Genomic DNA, 23,694 nt, shown 5'->3' with positions numbered 1-23,694 from the left:
GAGAGAGAGGGAGAGAGAGAAAGAGATAGAGAGAGAATCCCAAGCAACCTCCATGCTCAGCACGGAGCCTGACACAGGACTCAATCTCATTAACTGGGATCATGACCTGAAGCAAAATCAAGAGTGAGTTGCTCAACCAACTGAGCCACCCAGGTGACCCACATATCCTGAGTTTTAAAAAATATATTGTTGATAGGCATTAAGGAAGGCACTTGGGATGAGTACTGCTTGTTGTATGTAAGTGAGGAATCACTAAATTCTACTCCTGAAACCATGATTATACTATGTATTAATTCGGATTTAAATTAAAAAATCAATAATTTGAAAAAATCTAAAAATGAAAAATATTAAAGTCCAATAATGTTCTGAGCAATATAGTATCTAGTACAACAATCTGAGACAAATTGACCAATTTTGTGATATATATATATGTATATATATCCTTATATGTATGTATACTATTACATATATACACATGCCATCATATACTTATACAAATATACATATATGTTAAAAATTAAAATTTTGGACAGATGAGTGGCAAACTTAACATTGTCTGGATTTGCTTTGTTATTATTACTGAATGTCTTAACAAGGAGGGAAGAAAAGAGAAAAGAGGCACAGAAAGGTGGTAATGTGGCCGTTATGAGGTCTAGGCCATTTAGCATCACGGAGATCTGGGGAGTGAGAGAATGAATTGACTAGGAATAAGATTAGTGCATTAACAGCATAGAATGATCATGTCACAGGGATGACCTATAAGGCGTGGAGTGGGTGGAACGAAGGAGCCTGAGTTGACCCTAGAAAGGATCTGTCCCAGCTACTTCTGCTCTGGGTGAGGTGACTGAACAGCCAAGGGAAACATGATCTCCTCAGTGTTGGCATAGTTCATACGAGTTTCTATGTGTCCTAACCCGATTTTCTTTTACATTTTACATGGTTGTTTTGAGAATTTCTTACGCCTGTATTTTATACGTGTGTTTTATATACATGGATAACTTTAAACATTCATTTTTGAAATGTCACTAATTGCAGCAATCGTCTGCCTTTATATCAAACTGTACACGTGTGTATACCTGAATATGTTGCTCAACCATTCTTTTGCTTGTAAGCAAAGCCTATTTCCTCCTCCTCAAAATTTAAAAATGGGGTAAGATTGTAAAATCACCAGATCAGTTATCCCCTTTTCTAAAAATACATGCATGCCTTATTTAGCGTGCAAACCTTCACCAAAGACAGGTGCTAATATTTAAAAAAAAGCTGCATTAATTGAAATCCATCAATGAATCCACACCTGCACTTCTGTGTTTTTTCATGAGACCTGTCAGAAAGGTTTCCATTTTTATTTTTCTGGGCTTTCTTTCTCTAGAGAACACATAATATAATAATCATATTTAATGTATTCCCTCATTCATTTTGAATATAACATTTATGCTCATTTTATCTTAAAGTCATTGACATCTATATTTGCATTATAAGCGACTTAAATGTAAACTGCTATCACATTTAGCCTTCAAGACTTCTGGATGGAAGCAGCTGAAAGTGGAATTTCTTTTTGACCTGCTGTCATTGGGTTTTGTGAAAGAGTTTGGGGCAAGTGACCTCCGCCTGTCGAGGCAATTGAAGACACTGCGAAGAAGGCATTAAAAGATGGAAGACAGGGACATGTGGCTGGTTCAGTCCGTGGAGCATGTGACTGTTGATTTTGGAGTCATGAGTTTGAGCCCCATGTTTGGCATAGAGCTTACTCTAAAAAAAAGGGGGATGAAAAATAAAGTAATAGAGGATCAGTGGAATGTACCCGTGTATGGAAACCACAAAAGCTGGAAATGTTATCAGGAAGGTGGGTTCCTAAGGAAGGGGAGAGAAGAGGTCAGAGGAGAGTGAAGAAGACACAGAAAGGGGTCTTGTGCAGCTGTCAGCCTAGGTCAGGTCTTCCCAGCTTGCCTGTGTGGGCTTCCTACCCCAGGGACCAGAATCCAGAAGGGCCACAAAGAGGGATGAATAATCCAAGGAGGGAAAGACAGATAAAGCAATCAAATGAGTATGTGTGTGACTGGATGGAGATAGATAAGTATATAGATGCATAGATACAAAGATAGACACAGAGATAGATCTAGCCACTGAAAATATGCATATCTTATTAAAGACACTTACAGTCTGACGTGGTGCATCAGACTCAGTGCGTATGTGAAGATGTTTTGTCAGGTACACGTATTGTGTACATGATAGCTTTCTAACGTTGTTGTTAATATATTAACATGTGAATTTAAAGTTTTATACCCAAAATATGAAGTGTGGAGGACCAGGACATTGTGTTTTTGTCATTTTCCAAGGCCTATAGGCCACCACGTTGATGAAGAAAGGGAAGAGGAGAAAGAAAAGGAGAGAGAGAGAGAGAGAGAGAGAGAAAAGCAAGAATATTATAGTGTGGCTGATTTGCCTTTGAAAAATAAGAAGGAACTCCTGGGCAATATGTCTGACATTTCTGGCTGTATATAATCTGTACCAGACATGCTGAGTTGTCCCTCAGTTTGATATCAGCAAGGATTTGTGGGGGCTTATCATAAAGAAAACAAATCATCTGCTACCTGAGGTCCTGGCAGATCTGTGCATGACTCAAGTCACTGTAATCCACCAGCCAAACCACTTTTAGGCGTGAGTCCTGCTGTGTGCTGGGTTCTCATAGAGCCTGCCTTCCAGAATAGAAAACTCTGGAGACTGCCTCCAGGCTGAATTCCGGGTGTTTAGTAACCTTGGTGGGCACTGCTTCTGCTACATTTGCCAAATTTTCAAAGCCCTTTTCTCCTATTTTAACTAAAACTTAAAATTGTAATGGTTTTTTAGCTACTATCTCAGAAGACAGTGTTTTCCCCTTAAAATCTTTTTCACACTGTTAAAATATTATACGCTCAGATTCTAGTTCTCGGTAAAGCAACCAGCAGTATGTACATCGAAGCAGCAGGAGGGTGCAGCTCAGCCCCCAGCACAGGGTAGTGGATCGGGCACCATATTTTGTCAGGTTTTAGCATTACAGGCTCATTAAAGAATACACAAGAGTACAGCAATAGGGAAAAATAAGCCATTTTGCCAACAAGAGATGGTATTCCCAGGAGAGCATTATATTTAAACATTTAGATCTGTAGATTCCCCACACTGGGTGGTTTGAGTTGAGTTACCAAGGTAATTGCCTCAGCTGCCTGTTGGCTGAGCATGAATCTTCATCTATCCATCACCCTGGGGATGAGAATATTAAAAATATATCAGAACACAAGAAATCTTACATGTTTTACAAACTATTTTCAGAACTTATTTTTGTCTTGAAATGTTTGCCTTTTTATACTGGACTTAGGTCATACCTACATATGCAAAATAGCATCTAAACCAGTAATAATATTATAACAAAAAATATAAATTTGTCCCAATTATTCATTCAACAAATACATATTCAGAGCTTCTCTATGCCAGGAAGAGCAGGTAGAAAGATGATAAAAAACACTATCCCTACTTTGGAGGGCTGTAGTGGATGAGAGTGATACATTAACTGTGTACAGTGATGGCTTTTGAGTACTCTGAGAAATTCTTGTTGTTTAATTGTGTGTTTGGGACAGAAGATGAAACCACAGGTACTTTCCAGTCATATGTGGATATTGGTGTTTCAGAAACATTAATGAACTCAACAAAAGGCCCCTAATTCAGAGGAGTCATGATAGAGAGATATGTGAGTCAGAGTCCCTGCCAGTGGGGTAGCGACCTCAGAGGGGCAGAGGGAGGTGAGAGAGGACAGGAAGGTTAGCAAGCTCTAGAGTGCTGCTTGTGTGACAGAATAGACTTAATCTCATTAGACTAAGGGAATTCATCAAAGGGATAGAGATAGATAGATAGATAGATAGATAGATAGATAGATAGATAGATAGGTGATAGATAGATAAATAGATATTTTGGAAAATATATCTTGACTGATTGGTTGGAGTGAGATCTTGTAGGCTAACATAGTAGTTAGGAAGCTATTACACTAATCCAGAAAGTCATGATGTGATCTACATTAAAAATATTAAAAAAAAATAAGATGGGAATGAATACATACACATACACACACTCTGAAGTAGATCTGTCATCTGTCTATCACTTATCTATGTCCAAAGTAGAATTCACATGAGTTGGTGATCAGTTGAAAATGAATGCAATAAAGGAAAAGAGTTTTGGGGAATTACTCCACAGTTTATAGCTGAGTCACAAGATGAATGATGCCATCATGGATCAAGGTGGGGGTCCACAGAATAAGTGGGAGAAAGAGCAGGAAATCTTGAGTTTTGGACTGATTCTGATTAAGCACATCCATTAGCTGAGTGGTGATTTCCAGCAGACAATCAGAAAATACGGAAGGTGAAGTTCAGGAGCAAGATTGACCTGAAGCCAGATGTGGATGCATGGATGTTATGTATGTTACATAATTGCTAAAACTCTCAATCACAGGCTTCAAGTGATAGGATTTTTATGCCTCAGAGAATAATATTATAAATTCCTTACAGATAACTGTAAAGTAGATTTTAAAAATTTTGTTTATGTTGACCTGAATAAACATACATACAATGGGTGAGAGTAGAATGATATATTAGGATTATAACTGTATTAGTATTGTTTTCTTTTTTTAAATTTTTAATATTAGAGAGATAGTGAGAAAGACAGTGGGGGGGTGGCACAGAGAGAGAGGGAGACACAGAATTTGAGGCAAGCGGCAAGCTCCAGGCTCCGAGCTGTCAACACAGAGCCCGATGTGGAGATCGAACTCACGAACTATGATATCATGACCTGAGCCAAAGTTGGATGCTTTGACTGAGCCACCCAGACACTCCTCTTAGTATTGTTTTAAAAAACAAGACCCTAGAGTCAATGGTCAAATATATAAAGTCAGTTATGACCATTGATGTAAACGTGAGTAACTCGTAAAGTGGCCTATGATGGATGATATATCTACAATATTTTCTTCTTTCATGTCCCTTGGTCTTAAGGGATCTAATTCATCTCCATGCTTGGTGTATGAGAGGCCTGTCTCAAGAACATTTTTATGAAATAGAGGGCAGATTGTAAATACTCTTACCTGTAATAATGGGCAAAAGTAAAAGAATGTCCTAAGAGATAGAACATGTAATTGGGAAGCAGGTAAAGAAGGAAGATGTTCAAAGAGAAAGAACACAGTAACGTCACTTCTTAATCTGAGGTTAATTATGTTTCTCCAAGAAGCGCTTTGATGTCCCAGTGTCCTATTAGAAATTGCCCAGGGGTGCCTGGTGGCTCAGTTGGTTAAACGTCAGACTTCAAATCAAGCCATGATCTTGTGGGTCGTGGGTTCGAGCCCCTCGTCAGCTCTGTGCTGACAGCTCAAAGACTGGAGCCTGCTTCAGATTCTGTGTCCCCCTCTCTCTCTGCCCCTCCCCTGCTCATGCTCTGTCTTTTCAAAAATTAACATTAAAACATTTTTAAAAATATTGCCCAAGTTTTTCATAAACTATTTTGAAGTAAAAATATCAATAATTACTAAAAAATATATATCACATTTGGCACTCCATGTATGAGCTAATTAGGGTTTTGTTTGTTTAGATGTTTTTAGGTAACATTTGCAGATGGGTGGTATTGAATTAGATGGTGGCCTCTTCCCTGAAAAAGGAAATAAAAACCTGTGAAGGGAAGAATATTCAAGCTGTTCCTACAATTCTGATCATCTCATTTTAAAAGAGCACTGAGAATTACCTCAAGCAACTGAAAAACTGTGTTACCTTTTGATATGCAAAATACCTTAGCAAACTTATTTTACCTAATTATTTTTCCATTTGCTGTGTAGTTATGAGCATACTGAGTCAATACACCTCTTCATAATGTGAAACATATCTCATGAAAATTAAAAGAGGTGGAGAGCTTCTCAGACATTTCTGTGGCACAAATGGAGATGAAATAAAGTGTAGGCTGCCTTGAGCGAAAGCCCATCAACGCTAACAGTTTGACCAGTGGCCTCAGTTTCTAATGGAGGCTCACAAAACAGCAAGAGATCAATTAGTGTACTCACTTGACATTCTTCTTGAAAAAAAAAATAATGACATGAAAGGCTATTCTAATAAAAGAGAAGTGTGGGGGGTGGGGATGTATAATGTTCATTACGTGGAAAGGACTTTGGATTTTGCCTCCAGGGAGCTCCCGTACACTGGGAAAAATGGAAAGGGAATCAGTCAGAACTGTCTGTTGATTTATAACACCCATGGACCAGAGCAGGAGTCTTGCCTGTCTTTTTAAATGAAATGCCTTGCTCTGGGAAGATGTTAAGTGTCTATTACAAGGGCAGCAGGCCTTCATCATGGTTTATTAGAAAGCAAACAGACAGACGGACGTAAGAGATCAATCACATAGATAGGAGGCTGTCCTTGCCACTGAGGAAATCGAAGTGGTCTTTGTGTGATAGCGTGTACATTTTCAGATTTTATATGGAATCTGTACATGTTATGAAGATGAAATTAGAGATAGATACACTGTCACTTGCATAACATGTACAGATTTTCCAGACAGTACTGGAAAATGAAAAGTAGAATTACTTTCATCATTATCTATATATTTTTACGTTTCTAGATTTAAGGCAGAAACAAAGCCTTTAAAATTGCATTCCTGTTGTTGAAATGAGCTGGGTTTCAGAACAGCTCCAAGGTGGTAAGTACTCTCCCATTTAAAGGCAAATTAAGCAAACCTATGGAAGGTATTCACTTTGAAGGCGGCAAATTTGTACTTTCTCTATGGAAAGCAAGATGTTTTCAGAACTAAGCTGAGAATCAATAATAATAGAAGAGGGGGAAGAAAACAGAGCCCACAGTTACAGTTCTTTCCGCACAATGGAATGTCATTCAGTTCTTTGTTCCGAGTTGCTTTCTGAGTGGCATTGTGTGGAGGCTTTAAAATATAAGTTTCATAGGAAATTGCATGCCTGGGTTTATAAGGAAGAATGTATCCCCAAGGCTGACATTCAGGCAGCTTTCATGTAGAGAAAATGTAGGTACATAGGGACTCCTTCATTAAGATTACCCTGGCACATGTCAAAGACAACCCTCCCTCACCCTATCCCCCCCCCCCACCTGCCATGGTAAATAACACTTAAAGGAATAGGACTTTCTCTTAAAACTTGAACGCCATTGTAGGCTTTTCTGATCACAATCCTAAGGAGGAGAAAAACCTCATGAAATCTGTTCGTCTTAATAATACAGGGTCTCATAAATTAGTAGGATGAAGTCAAGCTTGTGCAGTGCTTAATCTCACAAGGTACTCATTTCCTTTCCTAATTTTTTTTTTTTTAAATCACTCTCTAATTCCCATATGTCTCAGGGGAAAAATAGGAATATTTTTCTAGGTAATTAAAACTTTTGGGGCGCCTGGGTGGCTTAGTCGGTTAAGCGTCCGACTTTCGCTTAGGTCATGATCTCGCAGTTCGTGGGTTCGAGCCCCGCGTCGGGCTCTGTGCTGACTGCCAGCTCAGAGCCTGGAGCCTGTTTCCGAGTCTGTGTCTCCCTCTCTCTCTGACCCTTCCCTGCTCACTCTGTCTCTCTCTCTCTCCTAGAAATAAATAAAACATTAAAAAAAATTAAAAAAAATGTATAAACTTCATTATAATGCTTTTTTTGCTTCATCATAAAATTTTCAAACTATTTTTTTCTTATTGTTCCAATAAAAATTATGTGTTTTTATAAGTTATGTTAAAAAGTAATTATCTCTTTCACATGGTTCAGAGTATNAAAAAATATTAAAAAAAATAAAATAAAACTTTCCTGAGATCTCTGGTAGATAGAACAATGGCTGTGTCAATGAGATTAGAAATGTCTTAGGTGGGAACAGAAATCATCCCACCTAGATTTTGGTTCTGGGTCTAGATCGCTATGCTGCTGTGGAACTGGATGCAGCTTTTGGAATTCGACCTCCCAGGGAAACAGAGGATGCCTTTGTGGATTTAACTGCTTTCTTATTGTAGACCTTCTTGACTGTTTCCACTTCCTAGTTATAAATAAGAATGCAAGAGGCACTGGGGAGCCAGGGAGGCTCAGTCGGTTAAGCATCAGACTCTTGAATTTAGTTCAGGTCATGATCCCAAAGTTGTGGTATCAAGCCCCATATTAGGTTTCGTGCTGAGCATGGAGCCTGCTTAGGAGTCTCTCTCTCTCTCTCTCTCTCTCTCCCTTCCCCCGTCCCTCCCCCATGCTCACACTCTATCTCTCAAAAAGTCCTTTGTATTCTGCATAGTCACTACTTTGAAAATAGGTGTTATGGAACCAAATAAACACTCTGAGTGTTGAATGAACAACTGTACAATTTTTTTCTGCTTTGAAAATGGAACCCCTCATGTATCATTCATGCGCTCAATTGACTAAGCTGGTGTCTACTTTGCCAAAACAACCTGTCAGTTCAGAGGAAATAATCAGTCAAAACAGTTATTTGGTGTCAGGTAGGAATGAATTTTCGGTTTTCAACAGGTTTTGCTGGTGTCTGTAGCTGAGACTTAGAAAGCACATTTATTCCCGAAACATTGTCCTTCCTAGGAAACTGACAGTCCCTTGGCCTGGAAGACAGATTGAAAGGCCATATTAGGGAATGATGAAGAGGAATTGAGCACTGGGATTAAATCAAGCAAAAGAGTCCTGGTTATTTTTTTTTTCAGCGTGTCATTTATAAACTTCCATTTTCCAGAAACATTTTGTAAGAACCAGTGCCTCACGTAAAATGCAGCACTGACATAGCTAGGAATAAAAGATGGGAAATTAGGGTTTTTCTGCAGTATACCCAAGGTACTTTTAAACATGTCCTGAGACTTTTTTTTTAATGTTTATTTATTTTTGAGAGAGAGAGAGAGAGAGAGAGAGCGAGAGGGAGCGTGTGTACATGCGGGGGAGTAGCAGAGAGGGAGGGAAACGGGATCTGAAGCGGGCTCCACACTGACAGCAGAGAGCCCAATGTGGGGCTCAAACTCACAGAACCATGAGATCATGACCTGAGCTGAAGTTGGACACTTAACCAACTGAGCCCTGCAGGCACCTCACATTTCATCATTTTATTAGCTAATTATTTGGAGTGGATGATTCCTACATGTGTGTTGTTTTCTGCTAACTGGAAGAATGTCAGCATCTTTCCTGAATCATTAGGAAGCACTCCATTTAGTTCTTTTTATAAAAAACATTGAACCATGTTTTTTATTTGTCAAGTTATATTGCCTCTGCGTGGAGAGGAATCTGATGCCGTATCTATATAAAGCGCCAGTAGAGATGGGTTAGGATCAGATGATCAGGTGCTTATGGAAATTAATCTCTAAAGACAAGAGGGGCACCTGGGTGGCTCAGTAGGTTAAGCATCCGACTTTGGCTCAGGTCATGATCTCACGATTCATGGGTTTGAGCCCCACGTCGGGCTCTGTGCTGACAACCAGCTCAGAGCCTGGAGTCTGTTTCAGATTCTGTATCCCTCTCTCTCTCAGAAATAAATAAAACATTAAAAAAAGATAAAGACAAGAAAAATCGTTAAAGCCACATGGAAATTCTGTGTCTTTCCCATGATCTTTGGTAATTCCTTAGCATGAATAACTCCAGGCCCTGGTAGGAAAAAGGAATCCTATGCATATAAAAGCCAGGTGTTATGCAGAAGAAATCCATGTGTTAAAAGAAGACTTGTAAATGTCCATGGTTCAGCACTTTTGAATTGTTACTTTTAACTTTGGCCTGAAAATGCAACCTAGCCTTTACCTTGAACATTTGGAGCTTGAGCACTGTATGGCCATCTTGCCTTGTCTCCCCTCCTCCATTACTGAGAAGACCCTTGAGGGTAATATTGGTGATGATCGTGAAGCAGTCAAAGAGCAAGACCATCAGAAGAGGGATTGAGAGAGGGTTGGATGCTCAAGGTCAAAGTCCATAGATTTGGGTAAATCTAAATTTATAACTTAACTGTATCTGTTCTATAATTTACTCTTCAGAAGTTTTAAACCAAAAATTAGAAAGAACCCACGCACTCATCCATACACATCCACAAATTGAAGTACACGGTAGCTGTTAGAAAATAAAAGGAAACTGATTATATTGTATTGTTATAAAATATCTTAGGATAGGTTAAATTTTATAATTTTTCAAAGTATGTATGTATGTATGTATTTATAGAGAGGGACAGAGAGAATCTCAAGCAGTCTCTGTGCTATTTGCACAGAGCCCGACTTGGGGTTTGATCCCAACAATCAGGAGATCATGACCCGAGCCAAAATCAAGAGTTGGATGCTCAACTAACTGAGCCACCCAGGCACCCCAGAATAGGTTAAATTTTAAAACAATGCAGAGTCATGTGTCTGTTATTCTACCACCGATGTAATAAAGACAGAAGTGTTTGTGTGTGTATGCCGGTGCCTGTGTAAGCATGTGCGCATGTGCATTTGTGCGTCTGTGTGTATAATAATCTGGAGGGATACACACCATGATCTTAGAATGGGCTGCTGGGTGTGAAGATGGAGAACAACAGGCAAGAGTAAAAGCAAGACTTTGAATCTATAATTTATTAAATAATTTTGATTTCTAAGCCATAGGGATGAATTACTCTTCAAAATAAGAAAATTCACTTTGAGAAAGAGAAACTTTCCACCATTTAAAAAATTCTATTCTCCTCCTCAAAACAAATAACTTGCTTGAAAAAAAAGCATTCCACAAGATGACATCCTGTGGTTTTTCCCAGAACTACAGATGGAAAAGTCTCTGATTTAAGAAATTTTACAAGAAACTCTGATACACTATGGAGGCCAAGAGTTATAATAAACAATTTGAATTTTAAGAGCACCAATAATTGTGAACTCTGTTTTGTCCTAACCTTCCTCCCTGCTGGCCGCATATAATTTGCACTTACATTTGTAGAAACCAAGTAATAACTTAGTAAAAGAGCATTAGATCGTAAATCAGAAGTAATTTGCATATAACCTCTTCCACTTTCTTGTAAGTACCTTTAGATAATTGACTAACATTTCTGAGCCTTCATTTCTTTGTTTGCAAAATGAGAATGATTATTCCTCCATCACTGAGTTATTCTCCATCAAGGACTTAATGCAATAATATTCAAAAACCATTTTATAAATGTTAAAGTAACATGCAAATGGAAATTGATGAAATTATGGTTATTTTGTGGTACTATTCTATGGTATTTAGGCTTCAATAAATCGAGTCTATATGTTGACATACTGTGCACATTCCCCGTATAGGCTCTCATCCATCGTCTTGCTTTAAAATGCTTCTCTATGGCATTTTTTCTACTTCTGGAAATTACTTTCTCGTCCCTTGGGCCAAGTCAATTTATGTCCTTCTATCCTCTGATTAAATATTATCTAGTCCCCAAAGTCTTTCCTAATTAATATTGTCTTCTATATGGGGCCATTTCATTTGCTTAACTAATGAATAGATATTTAATGACCATTTGCTATGTTTTGAATTCTCAAGAAATAGTAGAGAGCACAAGAAATCAAATCTACCTCACCTGCCTTCCTTCACAGCACGCATGCCCTGTCTCTGCATTTCTGCAGAGATTTTGTGCAGTTGACTCAAACTGAACATATGTTGGGGAAGGGAAAAGTTTCTACCTTTCCACATTATTTTGGATCTTCTAAGAATTAAGTTGACGTGAGACAGAGTAACAAAAGAAAGTCAAGTTTAATTACATGCATACAGGGACTCCATAAGAATAGGAAGTCCATGGGCAGTCAGGCAGTGGAGGCTTATATGCCATCTGGAGCTGAAGAGAAGGGGGTAGTGGTCTAGGGTTTCAAAAAGAAGGAAAGCAATTCACGGGAAGATAAGGAAAAGTATGTGTTCGGTAAACAAGGGTTTGCTGGGCCTACGGAAACAGTGGGGCATGGAGAGGAATTTTAACAAACACGTTGTTGGGTTCCTTGCTGTGCACCGTGCTTAGCTCCTATCATACTGTAGTTATCTGTCATGATAGCTTCCTTCCTGGGGGAGGTTCTCTATCCATTTTCTTTTAGGCAGTTGGAGGAATGATAAAAGTTCTTCCTGAGCCTTCTGTTTCTTAAAAACAATCAGCCTAAGGACCCCTGGGTGGTTCAGTTGGTTAAGTATATGACTTTGGCTCGGGCATGATCTTGCAATTCGTGAGTTTGAGTCCCACGTCGGGCTCTGTGCTTACAGCTCAGAGCCTGGAGCCTGGAGCCTGGAGCCTGTTTCGGATTCTGTGTCTCCTTCTCTCTTTCTGCCCCTCATTAACTCGTGCTTTGTCTATCTCTCTCTCTCTCTCTCTCAAAAAAATAAACATTTAAATTTTTTTAAAATAATCAGCCTAGAATAATCCACATGTCAAAGCCATGCGTTTTGGAGGGGCAAATTTTGCTTCCCTACATGCACAACAGAGGCAATGGTGCAGATACTACATTTGCCTATATTTCATTTCAGATATAAGAATATCTTTTAATTGAAAACAAAGTAAAGTTTATTTACTTTGAGAGAGGGAGGGGTGGGAGGAGGGACAGAGAGAGAGAGAGAATGAGAGAGAGAGAGAGAGAGAGAGAGAGAGAGAGAGAGAGAATACAAAGCAGGCTCTGCACCCTGCAGAGCCCTACGTGGAGCTTGAACCCACAAACCCTGAGATCATGACCTGAGCCAAAATCAAGAGTCATACAACTGAGCCACCTAGGCACTCTGAAATTTAGAATTCTTAAGCATTCAAGACGTTTCCAAGACTAACTTTAGAGATATGGCTCAAGGAGAGTTAGATTATTTTCTAATGTGTTTATCCTGTTCTGAAGCTTGGAAATATTTCCTTTCTAAAGAACGTAGACCTTCAACCTAAACCATGTGATCTTGCGTGAAAAAATTTTCTTGAAAAAATGCATATAAAGGAAAATTGCTATATGTTTGCTTCTTGAATACAGATTAACTAAGAAGTCGTAAAGGAGATATTAAAACTGGAAGATTTATAAGTCTTCTAAATTATATCAGTAGGAACTTGAAAGAAAGACTAACCGTAAATAATACAGAGTTGCCTATGTGTGTTTTATAGTGATGTTATCCGCACATTCTTACGAGAGAGCTTTAGACCCAGGTGATTCCAGCGCTTGTGATTCAGCTTGGAGCAGAGCCCACTGCATTCTTGAGAACATGTCTTTGACAACAGTGGCCACCTATGACAGAGATTTTTTTTTTTTCATTTAAAAACAATAATTTATTTTTCATTTATTCCCAGCTTCACTGAGATGTAACTGATGTATTGCGTAAGTTTCAGGTATATAACGTGGCTAACATGTTGATTCAATATGTTTACATATTGCAAAACGATTACCCCGTAGTGCAAACTAATGCCTTCATCACGTCATATAACAACCATTTCTTTTTTTTTTTTTTTTTTGCAATAAGAACATTTAAGATCTACTCCCTTAGCAACTTTCAAGCATATAACAGATTATTAATAACTATAATCACCATGCTGTGCATTGGATCTCAGAATGTAGTCATCTTATTACTGGAAATTTGAACCCTTTGACCAACATCCCTCCCATTTACCCCACCCTGGCAACCACCGCTCTACTCTGTTTCTATGAGTTCAGGTTTTTTTGATTCCACACGTAAGTGATATCATACACTATTTGTCTTTGATACACTGATGTATTATAGATTTTGCTGGTCAAATCAGGTTCAGTCAGTGATCTCACCAAGTCTTCAAGGTGCAGTGAATCTGTTTCCCAGGTACACATCGTCTCATGTCAATGTATTTTTTCTCACTTTGACAGGAAGCCAATGAAGACGATATCAATCACTGCCAATTCCACTACTCTGACAAATTTCTGTAATAGTTTCTGGAGATCATTCCCTATGGGATACACTGTTTAAAGGCAGCAAAGTAAACAAATAAATAAATAAATAAATAAATAAATAAATAAGAAATCAGTACTTGACTTGAACTAGATCTGAAGTGGAATGAGTTTTGCTGGTGACTAGTGACTGGCTCATTGACTGATCATTGGTGTTCCACGTGGGTGGATGGGTTTGTAGATCCCTGGGGTGAAAGCACCTCCAAGATTCTGTATGGTCTGTGTCTATCTTTTTAGTAGCTTGCCTTGGAGGTAAGCAGGCGAAATTCATCAGAGACAGAGGATTGGTGGAATATTCATCCTTGGAAAAACTCTCTCGTGGGCATTTTTGAGCTATCGTTCCATGAACCACACAGCAACATCTCCTGCAGAAGGACAGTTTCATTCCTAGTTACTTACACAAGGCAGAACAGAATCTTAGAGCAAAGAGGGAGATGAAGGCTCAGTTACTCGGTTGTCCATGATGATACTTGGATCAGCACCCAAGGAATTTGATTCCAGTGTGATTTCTGCTCAGGAGGTCAAAGGCATGTCCAGGACTTCATGACAGTCTCAGTGGAGTGGAGTGCGTCTCCATTTTTGTCATGGGTTTGTAGGGTTCTGTGTTTGAGTAGAGGTAGTAGGTCAGATAACCAGGCATGACATTCAGGCTCCCCTGGGTTAAATGTATTTCTTCCCTGAGAAATGAGAATACCTCGATGCAGAAGATAACACCCTAAAAAACATAATAGTGGGGAGGAAAAACCAATTAGCCATCTGAAAGTGAGAGCCTGTTAGCAGTAAATAGCACATTATTAGAATGGGGACAGTGGGCATGCAAAACACCATTACCTTTTGCTAGAACAAAGGGCTTTCGATGACTCAAAGATCCCTCCTCCCTGTAATTTTACATCTGTCTAATTTAGCTTAAAAGTTCAGTAAACATCACTCCTACAGTCCTACTTCTCACTGTTCACAGTTTCTCAGTAGAGATCTGAAAGTTTCACGTTGTCATTAGCCAAAGGATATGTGCCCGCATGTTTCTACAATTCTTCTAACCTCAAGGAACCTTAATAATATCAGAAAATATTTATCAAATGAGAAATATATTAAGAATATATTTTCACTGACCATGAAATGTGCAGAACTCCTAATTGTGGACTGATGTGTTCACACTTTAATTTAGGACAGGAAGAATCTGGTGCAATTGCAGGGAGAGTTAAGGCAGTCAGATGTAATTACTAACTTGATCAATCAGAACACCACATACCTTCCGGGATTGGGATGGGTCAGCAGCCACATTTTCAAGATCATGAGTTGGTCTGATCTTAATCACATGTTCTGCTTGACAGAATGATGCTCCCTGGGACTTCCAGGCAAGTGTATGCTGCATTTGAGCCTCCAGTAACTGAATGTCATGAAAGCTACTGAGAGGGGATGGCATGAGTCCTTCCTAATGAACTTAAGGGTGGTGGGGGGAGAGGGAAAGAGTGTGAGCAGGAGTGAGAGTGCGAGAAAGGATTGCTTCCAGCATTGGGGACTGAAGTTTCATTTCAAAAAAAATAAATAAATAAAAGATATTTTGGAAAACTTAGAAACACATAGGAATGGTGATTGAGATGAAGGAAGCTTTAAATTCTTACGATGGGCAAATTTCCATCATTCCTTCCCTGAAAAGACAGTTCTAGATTTCTCTACCGTGTGATCCCATGGGAATGGAATATCAAAAGAAAGACAGATGAGTGGGAAATATGCTTAATATTTAGGAGCCTACCTCTGGCATGATTTATTGGCTGGGTGTCATTGTGTATTAAATACATACATTGCATGCCATTTCATACCCTACATGTCCAAAGAGTGAACAAGAAGAAAGAGAGCATATGGTGAGATAGAACACATATGCACTAGGGTTCTTGCTACGGAGACAAGGATGTTTTGTGGAACAGTATCAGAAACCACTCCTCATCCACCAGGGAACCCATGTATGGGAAAGACATCCTGTGGTTGATAAAAGTGAGCAAAGTGGTAGATAAAGGGTCGAGCTGGTAAAGAATCCAGATACAGATTTGTGGACACTCAGTTATTGAATTGCAAGACTGGACACTTTTTCCATTTCTCTTAGAATTTCTAGTTGACACATACATTTAGAGACTATCCTGCCTCATTCAAACAATAGCACGTTATTCCCCACATGGATGATCTCTATTAGTGTGTGGTGGCTCTTTGGGGCTCAGGTATTAGTAGCTTTAAATATCAAAGGTATTTCCCACTTGACCAAATCACCACCATTCTTTTGAAATCCCTTCTCTGGCTCACTATCAAATCGTGGTTCCAATGTGTACTTTGGACTTCAATGATAAGCTTCTGGCTAAGGATTGGCAGTTTTTTGTCCTCCTCCTCTGTCTTAGAGGAGGTTTTTTTGGAACAGGTTTCAAACATCGCAATCAGGGATTTTTCAATTTTAAAGGCCCCATAAAAGCCAATTGGAAAATGCCAAGAGAAAAATGTTCAATTGATGTGTGCCAGTTTACTTAATAATGAGCACACAAAGAAGACACCTGTTCCTTTCCAACCCCCTAATCTATTAATGATATGGGAAATTTGACAAGAAAACAGAATGTCCAGGCACTGGGGCCCCTGAAATTTCTATATTAGCCTCGTCTGGGGGACAGGGGTGGGGGTGGGAAATTTGACTGCTGTTGTTTTGGTTCAATTCTGTCATATGACACGGTTGGTTACATTAGAAGTCTCAATGATACATGCTATGAATGAGGAGATCTTCTTTCTTGTCCCAACCCAGCAGTCAGCTAGTTGTGGACCCTGAGATGCAGCCCTCAGCAAGTCATTCATCATGTGAGTCAGGTGCAAGACGCAATGAGCTCTGAGCGCCTTCAAGCTCAACGTCTGTGATTTTTTCTAATTTTGGAATTAGTTAGATGATTAATATTTTTTCTCATCTTTATAAATTTGACTTTAGTATAAGATTGTGTATTTGGCTGTGATCTAATAAAGAAGAGGACAGTGTGCAAAAAATTTGTTTTCACATTCTGTGGCAACTGCCTCTGAATTTTCTGTCATTGAGCTACATTCCTTCCCAAATCCCCACTGACCATGTGGGCTCGGGAAGAACATGGTTTTGCCGTGAGGTCATGAGGTACTTTATGACAGAGCACTGTTCCTAGTATTTTTCCAGGTACTGGATGAGTAGCAAGATTAGGGGTAAGGACCAGGGGACAGATACCAGATGTACAGTAAAACCTTGGTTTGTGAGCATAACGCATTCTGGAAACATGCTTGTAACCCAAAGCACTTGTATATCAAACCTAATTCCTAGAACCATTGGCTGAGTTGTGATCATGTGGCGTTCGGTGTCACGTACTACTCGTGTTGCAAGACATCGCTTGTTTATCAAGTTAAAATTTATTAGGAATGTTTGCTCGATTTACAGAACACTCGCAGAACACGTTACTCACAATCCAAGGTTTTACTGTATTTAGAAGTAAAGCAGGCATTAGCTTTTGTTGCCACTTCTTAGCCTATCCTCAGACTGTCGGTCCTCTTTCCTTTCCAACCAGTGCACTCTGATCCTCAGACTTCTCCCCCATGACCGTGACACGCATGAAGGCCACTAGCCAGTTTTCCAGAATGCATCTGGAATCAGCGCTCCTCATCTCCGTGGCCGCCACCCTCTCTCCTGCCTGCAGATAGCTGCAGAGATTCAGTCTTCTCTTGTTTTCCACTCTTTTCCTGACTCCACTTCCTTTTCCACACAATGGTCGGATCATCTTTAAAAAGTGTAAGTTAGAATATGTCACACTTTGATTTAAAACTCAAGGGCTTTTCCTTCATACTTTTGACAAAGCATGACCCAATGGCCCTTTGACCTGATGGCCCTATGACCGATGACCCTATGACCTGATGGCCCTTTGACTTGACGGCCCTATGACCTGGTGGCCCACAGCACTCCAAGCCCTACCTTCCTTTGCCTTCTCTACTGCAGTTTTGTCCACACTGTGAACAATGGGTTTCTTCTGGCTTCTTCCAATCTCAGCTGAAATCTTTCTCCAAAGAGACTTTTCCTGACCATTTGGGCCCTCCCAAATTTTCTACCTCAGCCCCATAGTTATTTGCTCAGGAGTACTTCCTGCAACCTGTAGATAGCTTTAAGGCGTTTGTGTTCTTTTTGTTGTTGTTATAATCTGCTTGAGGAGAGCCGGGTCATGCTTGTCTTACTCATTGTGGAGTATTCTAATAAATCCATGTTGAATCAGTGAATCAATAAATGAACAAAAGATGCATTTATCCATCTAGATACCTGCATCAATCACTCCTAAGGATGAGATCCAGTAACATTTCAGGAAGAGAAAGGGATCGTGAAAATTTTGGAGCGTGCTAGTTATTCAGAGGGGCAAATCAGGGGCCATCTGGCAACCAGGGTGCTGGGATAATACTGAGCTGTGGTTTCCTTGTCTGTGACATGGGCTCATAAAAGCTGTGCCGCCTCAGCCGGCCCTCTTGTGTGGACATGTGACGTGTGTGAGGCTCCGCGTGTCACGTTCTTACTTTGTTTGAATTATTACTTCGTGGAATGGCACAAGCTACAGTTAAATGGGCACAAAGCCATTCCACGTCACTGGGGAAACAGGGTGAGCCTTAGGTGGATCTGGAGACAAAGTAAGGTAGCAGGAAGTGGGCAGCAGAAATGGTCATTTATGAAATCTCTTGGCCGTTAGACAGCCGAGCGAGCTGTTGGCCACACGCCGGTGTCTCCCTCCCCGAGCACAAGGCAGTGGCCAAGAAACTTGGCTCAGAGGCGTGGGACCTGGTGGGTTGCGGGCCATCAGTCGGCCCTGAGTGGCCGGGTCTCCACTGCTCAACACGCTTCCGCATGTCCATGTCACGCTGTCTACTTCGTCGTCTCCACACCGGTCCCCCCGCGCACCTCCCCGAGGCCGGCTCACATGGGAGTCACAGGGACAGATTTTATTTCTCCCTCCATGAATCTAAGCTGCAGGGCGGGGCGATCATCCTGTCGCTTCTGGAAAATAAAGACCATTTCATTTCAAAAAAAAAAAAAAAAAGAACGAAGGGGGAGTTGGAAATTTCAGGGCACTAAAACACCCCCTCCTTAGGCTTGTTCTCTTAGAGAGCATCATTTTTCCATTTGTCATTCCTGTCTGCTTCCTCTGCCACACTGTCCTGCCTCAACTTCTTTTGTCATTCATTTTGGGGCCCTTTCCCTTTTTTTTTTTTACTTTCTCTAACCCAGTGATATCCTTGGACTCCTTCTTTTTGGCTCATCTTTTTTTACTGGAGCTCTTTTTTTGACTGGCCATTGACTGTCCACTGTGCTGAGAGACTATTGTCAATTCTTGAGAATTATTTTGTCTTCCCTCACATATAGGTAATGAAACCAAAATACTCATTCCTCTTCTATTAACTTGCTGCTCAAACAACAAGGTTATAAATTAAGTGATTCTTTTTATTTAAGCAAGAACTCCAACCCCTACAGTGCGTCTGGTTGCTTCCTCAAATGAAAGTCAGTTTTTCCAAAAATTTTCATGGTTAAATTTAGAGGGACATAAATGTGTTCCAATTCAAGAAAGTAAGATTTAAAATGTTCAGTGCCTAATTTCTTTTATTTGGATTGTGAAATCCCATGGCAAATGGAATGTACCTGCCATGAATTTAGCTTGTTTATATATACTGGAGAAACCCGATTGTGTATATTCCCTGGTAGTTTTATGTCAAAACTAATTCTTCAGAATGATTATGTTAAAAGGATGTAGGGATGAGCACTGGGTGTTATATGGAAACCAACCTGACAATAAACTATTTGTAAAAAATAAATAAATAAATAAAAACAAACAAAAAACAAAACAAACAAAAAAAGATGATTACGTTTCATGCTATATGTGGAAAAACCAATAGTTGTCCTGTAATAGCTTTCCTTTTCCATGCCTAGATGTTTTATTTGTGTATTTCTTTTTTTTTCTTTATTTTAAGTTTGCTTGTTTATTTTGAGAGAGAAAGAGAGAGAGCAACGGGGGAGAGAGAGAGAGACTGCATGAGTAGGGGAAGGGCGGAGAGAGGGCAATACAGAATCCGACACAGGTTTTGTGCTGTCAGCACAGGGCCCAATGTGGGGCTCTAACCTATAAAGCATGAGGTTATGCCTTGAGCCAAACCAAGAGTCAGACACTCAACTGACTGAGCCCTCCAGGCTCCCCGCCCCTTATTTGTGTATTTCTATGCTCAGGTGGCATGCGCCTGTCAGTAGAGTTTACCTGCAGTCCTGGAAGAGGTGAAAAACACTTTCTGAACAAGTTTTTGCCGGTCGTACTCACTCACTGTAGTGGGATAGTCCCTGGCAGCATGGCCACTGGCTTGTCTTTCTCTTCTCTCACTATCCTGGTGACCTCGGAGCACTACATGTCCCCTCATCTGTTTGCTTGTCTGACATTTGTTCTATAAAAGATGATGATATAGCAGCTGCTGACATCTGCTTTGGACTAAAGGAAGGGAGAATAAACACCTTAGTATCTGAGTTCCATCTTGTAACAGGTGGACTTTCTTCCCTGAATTCTGTTTCGGAACCAAATTTGTGTTTCGTTTTCAGTGTTGATATTTTTCCATCGAAAAAGTGGAGATCAGTGGCTTAGAAAAAGACACTTGAAAAAATCTGGTCCCAACATATATGGCGACAAAATACTTAGCATGTGTTGAACTAAAACTGGCAAATTGCTAAGTGTGATGGCATCAGGGTGAGTGGGAGGCGTCTCACAAAGCATAGGGAGATCATCAGACAGATGGACAGAATCCATCACTAGAGATCGGGTGCTCACTTTACACCTGAGCGTGCATGCATGCGCGTGCGTGTGTGTCTGGGTGCACATGCTGGAATCTCAGTCTTAACATCGAGGTTTCCATTTTCTATTCTTATGAACTTTTATCTTAAAAATAGATTTTTAGGGGTGTCTGAGTGACTCAGGTGGTTAAGCGCCCAACTCTTGGTTTCAGCTCAGGCCATGATCTCAAGTTTGTGAGTTCGAGCTCCGCATCCGGCTCTGCTCTGACAGCATGGAGACTGCTTGGGATTCTCTCTCTTACTCTCCCTCTGCCCCTCCCCAGCTCACACTGTGTCTATCTCTCTCAAATTAAATAAATAAACTTTAAAAAGTAAAAAAAATAAAAAAACAAAATGAAAACAGATTTTCATTTTCCAGGAAGTCTGTAACATCTTGATGCAGCCATGACCTTTCACATCTCCTCTTTCCCTTCATCAGCACCATAGAAATCATGTATGAAAGCCGCTTTCACTTACTGAGTACCAACTGTGTGACAGGCACGTCGATTTCATTTGATCGTTTAACCCCCACTGCAGCCCTGCATGGAGTATACCAGCATACCCACTTTACAGATTCGGGCTTCACAGACTGGGCATTCTAAAACTCCAAGGAACCCTGAAGCTTTAAAATGGCAAGCCTGGGATTATAAACCCAGGTGGGGGAGACTTGTTTTAAGGAGCTCATTCCTCTGAGCAGTTTGGCTTTCTCACAGAGAGAAAAGATGTAAGTGATAGTGGTCTTCAGTCTTGGTAGGGTTTGTACTTTAACGGAGCAGAATGCACATCTGCATTAAAACACAAAACAGTTCAAGATAATAATTTCTCAGTATGGATGGCTACTCTGGACCAGTGCTACCCAACCTTTTCATATTGGGTGCCCCGAGCATTGATGAGTCTCGTTCAGAAGGAAGTGACTGGTCCCTGGGCTCTAGCCCCTTCTGGCTACGTCCCATTGCCCTGGAGGTGGAAGGGATTGGTAACTCAGCACCCTTTTGAGTTACTTCCTGACTGACCGCTGACAATTTCAAATTATAGACCACCTGCCTTAGGAATTGCAGGAAGGAGGTCTGCGAGGAACAGCTGTTTTTGTGATGCCAAAGGAGGTTGAGCAATGCTTGGATTTGGACAAGAAGACAGTCGTGGGAAAAGAATTAGGCTGGGGGGACAGTAAGAGCAAGCATTGGTAGGTCAGCCTGCACACAGTGTACCCCGGGCGCCAGAATCAGGAAAGGGAGGCAGGCTTTACTGAATACTTAGTGCAGACAGGACACTGTGCTGTTATATGGAGAAGAGCTACATTCACAGACATGATTTTTTATGCCTTGATAGGAAAAAAATAAATAAATGTACAGAGTGTTGGTTTTATTGAAGGAGGAAGAGAGGAGGTCAGACTTGCGCAGACTAGATTTTGAAATCTTGACTTCTCGTTCTGGCTTTGGTAGAAAGAAAAAGATACATGGGATTAAAATTAAGGAAAGTTTCAAAAGGAGGAACCTTCCATCCATTGTCAAGGTACAAAAATAATGTGTGTGGCCACTAGACAAACTATCACCTTTCTCCAGAGAAGAGAGAGCAAATTTGCTTATTTAATGAATAGTTAAAAATAGTTTTCTATTTTTATGGTATGGTTTTAAGTGCGTTATCACTGTTGATTCATGAAATCCTCATAACTTCCTTCAGGAGACACTGCACTTATTTCTTTTTATTTATTGTGGTAAAAAAGACATAAATTTACTGTTTGTTCAGTTGGGTTCTCTAGGGAAGGAGAGCCAATAGGTGATTTGGTGATCTGTGTCAGTCTGTCTGTCTATCTATCTAATCTGTGTATAGAGAGATTTATTGGAAGGAATTGGCTCACACAAATACGGAGGCTGACAAGTCCCTGGAGATGAATTTGATTAAGACCCGGGAGAATCAATGGATGGTGTAGTTCCAGTCTGAGTCGAAGACCTTAGAGCCAGGATAAGGGCAAGTCCAAGAGCTGGCTACAGACTGAGGAAGAGCTGACGTTTCAGCCAAAGGCCAGGAAATACCAGTTTCCCAGCTTCGAGATGTGGGAGTTCTGCCTACTCAGCCTTTTTGATCTACTCAGGCCTCCAGTGGATTGGATGAAGCCCACCAGCATTAAGGGGTGGCAGAGTGTGTTACTCGCTGGATTGACTCAAATGTTAATCTCTTCCGTACACCCTCACAGACACACCCACAATCAGACTTGACCAAATCTCCAGGCATCCTGTGGCCCAGTCAAAGTGACACATAAAATTGGTTCTCACAGCCTCTTCACAGTAATTAAGTGTACTTTACCGTATTGTGAACCATATCATATGCTCATTGCTGTACAGTAGACCTCTACAACTTTTCATCTTGCTGACTAAGTCTATATGCATCAAACAGTAACCCTACCTGGCCTCTGCCATCCACCATTCTGTTTTCTGTCTCCGAGTTTGACTGTAGATAGCTTGTATAAGTGGAAGCAGGCAGTATTTGTCTTTTTTTTGTGGTGGGCTTTCATTGAGCATGTCTTCAAGGTCAGTGATGTCACATATGACAGGATTTCCTTCTTTTTTTAAGGCTGAGTAGTGCTCCACTGATTGTGTGTGCCACATTTAAAACGTTTATCCATTCGTGGACATTTAGGTTGTTTCCACATCTTACTTTCGTAAATAATCATGTAATAAACACGGGTCTCAACATCTTGTTTCAGTCCCTTTCAATATACAGCCCGAAGTGGAATTGCTAGATCATACATGGCAGGACTATTGTTAAATCATTTTGCGGAACCTTCCATAGTGTTTTCCATAGCGACTGCACTGTGTACAGTCCCCAACAGAGGCTTTGGTCTTTCTAAAACTCTGACTAAAACACCTTTCCTTGTTTTCTCTTAGCACAGCTGAAGCAGACTGACATTTTAAAAAAATGATTAAATATCACAGAGGAAGAAAAATTGAAAATAATTGCACAACGTGCAACATAAAAATAGAGAAATCTGAAAGGGCAGTTT

General features: G+C 40.3%; 1 protein-coding gene and 1 long non-coding RNA gene across 6 annotated transcripts in view; one reads left to right on the top strand and one right to left on the bottom strand.

Moving 5' to 3' along the window:
- The window catches only part of FAM155A (family with sequence similarity 155 member A), a 640,338-nt gene that overhangs the window by 212,101 nt on the left and 404,543 nt on the right, over positions 1–23,694 (top strand). The window lies entirely within an intron of this gene.
- On the bottom strand, positions 3,069–23,427 carry LOC120228374. Of its 5 annotated transcripts, none has more exons than XR_005527484.1 (5): positions 23,097–23,427; positions 14,562–14,582; positions 14,267–14,467; positions 13,023–13,180; positions 3,069–3,237 (listed from the first exon to the last, which is right to left on the bottom strand). It is a non-coding gene; the product is annotated as an uncharacterized LOC120228374 (long non-coding RNA). The 5 variants fall into 5 exon arrangements; XR_005527485.1 differs by lacking the exon at positions 23,097–23,427 and adding an exon at positions 17,823–18,148; XR_005527482.1 differs by having other exon boundaries at positions 14,267–14,582.

Source organism: Hyaena hyaena, unplaced genomic scaffold, assembly GCF_003009895.1.
Source record: "Hyaena hyaena isolate Hyena2069 unplaced genomic scaffold, ASM300989v1 scaffold_22, whole genome shotgun sequence".
NCBI lineage: Eukaryota > Metazoa > Chordata > Mammalia > Carnivora > Hyaenidae > Hyaena > Hyaena hyaena.
Note: the sequence above shows the minus strand (reverse complement) of the source record. Positions and strands in the feature narration are given on the sequence as shown.